This window comes from Branchiostoma belcheri, unplaced genomic scaffold (genome assembly GCF_001625305.1).
Source record: "Branchiostoma belcheri isolate BF01 breed outbred unplaced genomic scaffold, Haploidv18h27 scaffold77, whole genome shotgun sequence".
NCBI classification, from domain to species: domain Eukaryota; kingdom Metazoa; phylum Chordata; class Leptocardii; order Amphioxiformes; family Branchiostomatidae; genus Branchiostoma; species Branchiostoma belcheri.
The window spans coordinates 819,568-822,063 of NW_017804431.1; the positions used below are offsets into that span (position 1 = coordinate 819,568).

Below are 2,496 nucleotides of genomic sequence, written 5' to 3' on the forward strand. Positions count from 1 at the left end.
ATATTGACTCGGTCATGGATTATGGGGTGACATTTCTTTATTCATTTGCAATACCACAATTTACGTGGCAGGAACTAAAGAGCAGTGCCTTGGTGGCAAATACTTTATATCTAGATCTTATATAAAGAAAGATACAGCAAACAGATACCTTTTGCGGGTCTCCCCCGAACGCGGCGATGTTGTTCTGTACCCACTTGAGCGCCAGCACCTGATCCGTGAGCCCGGCGTTACCAGGAGCGTCCTCCGTCCCGGCGTACAGGAACCCTAGCGTGCTGAGCCGGTACTGCAGCCCCACCACCACCACGCCTTCCGTCGCCGCCAGGTACCGGCCGTCGTAGGTGGGAGCCGTGGACGAACCTCTGGGACGGAACATTGAAGATTACATTAGACCATTATCTATATAGGAACATCTAGGAGAGTGAGTGAGTGAGTAAGTGAGTGAGTGAGTGAGTGAGTGAGTGAGTGAGTGAGTGAGTGAGTGAGTGAGTGAGTGTGTGATTGAGTGAGTGTGTGTGTGTGTGTGTGTGTGTGTGAGTGCGTGCGTGAGTGAGTGAGAGTGTGAGTGAGTGAGTGAGCGAGTGAGTGGTGAGTGAGAGTGAGTGAGTGAGTGAGTGAGTGAGCGGGGGCGGGGTCTGGCTGCCACACAGACACACAGAGAGACGGACGGACAGACGGTAAGTAAGTAATCTCACGTCTGGAAGGACCCCCCGTATATCCACACCATGACGGCGGCCCGGGTAGGTTTAGGGTCCGGCTGCCACACGCTCAGGTACAGACAGACAGACACACAGACGGACAGACAAACGGACAGACAAACGGACGGACAGACAGACGGACAGACGGTAAGTAAGTAATCTCACGTCTGGAAGGACCCTCCGTATATCCACACCATGACGGCGGCCCGGGTAGGTTTAGGGTCCGGCTGCCACACGCTCAGGTACAGACAGTCCTCGCTGGTTGTCGTGTTGATGGCCCACAGCCGGTACTCGTCCGCTCGTACGTTCTGTAGGCACGCCTGGGGCTTTCTGGTGGGGTTGGGAACATATCGACATTAATAACACATCGGAGGGTGCTTTTATTCAACAGTTCTGTAGTTGTAGCACAATGTTATTAAATATATTAGCATGCATATTGTTGATTTATCCAGATATCCAACACTGATTTTAGACAAAGAATGGAAAATGTTAAAACATGCCAGCGACCAATGCCTCAAATATCAAACGTCTTTTCAATTTCAAGCCACAAACCATTTAACATGAGTCAGGTAATTGGTTATCAGTATTAATTAGGAAACGTGGTGAATGAATTCGAATGGTTGGATTGATAGATGAATGAATGAAGGAGTGAATGAGTAGATAATGAATGATTAAAACGGATGAATGTGTGTAAGAACCTTGTTGCGTTGTAGACCCCGCTCCACGGAGGGAGTGCCTCCGCAGGTTTGAAGCGCCTCTCTCCTGTAGGCGGCTTGGCGAACGGAATGCCCAGAAACGCGTTAACCTGGAAACACACAAAATGATTAGAAATATAACGACGGAATATGATAGAATTATACAATAGAATTAACAGAAGACTAACATAAACTCAACTAAAAATCACAACAGTAATCCAAATAATAGAAATCAATTATACAACACGTTATGCAACAAATCAGCAAGTTAGTAAACTGTTAATTGCACGTAGAAAAGTCAAACTGTTCTCCAACTCAAGCTAAATTGGAGTCGCCAGTGGATTGATTCAGTCTTCCTGAGCTATATGTCCGTCCAGTCTATTACACATAGAAAAAGGCAGACACAACCACATTCCCTTGCAGCAAAGAATTTGCCGATATTGTGATTTAGATAAGATAGAAGACGAGTGTCATTTTGTTGTAGATTGCTCTTTATACAATAGCGAGCGAAATATTCTTTTTAACTGTATTCAAAATAAGTTTCCTAGTTTTAAATATTTGAATAGTTTAGACAAATTTATATATCTTATGAAATTAGACAAGCCGTCTTTTGTAAGTTCTATATGTTCATTCATCTACAATTGTTTTAAGAAGCGAGAAGAAGTCGATCCTGTAAACAATAGTATTATTTAGTTTGTCTTCATGACCTGTACTTAGCTCGAAAGAGCATAAATGTGCAATAAAGGTCTTCCATTCAATATAAAGAATCTTTCGGCTGGGGCGGGGGTCGACACAGACTTCCCACAAACTTTGACCCTTTACTGACGTCTCACGTGTCTCCAGGTCATATATCTGAAGAAGACTGAATCAGTTACTGGTAGTAGAAAAGTCCTGGTTTTGAGATGATGACAAAAGAAGAAGAGAACAACTTAAACCTTTGTCCCGAGCACGTCCAGTTCCAGCCCGAAAAACCCTCCCAGCCGGCGCGGTGACGTCAGCTGCTGACACCCCCGCAGGAAGGTGGAACAGTCCCGGTACCACAAGGGTAGTCATCAGGACCTGGAGGATCGCAACTGGTGCCATCGGGGGTCCTGGGGGTAACGGGT

At 45.8% G+C, this 2,496-nt stretch overlaps 1 pseudogene; it reads right to left on the minus strand.

Annotated features, from left to right (window-relative positions):
- Positions 1-2,496, minus strand: part of LOC109485565 — a 27,429-nt pseudogene that overhangs the window by 4,118 nt on the left and 20,815 nt on the right.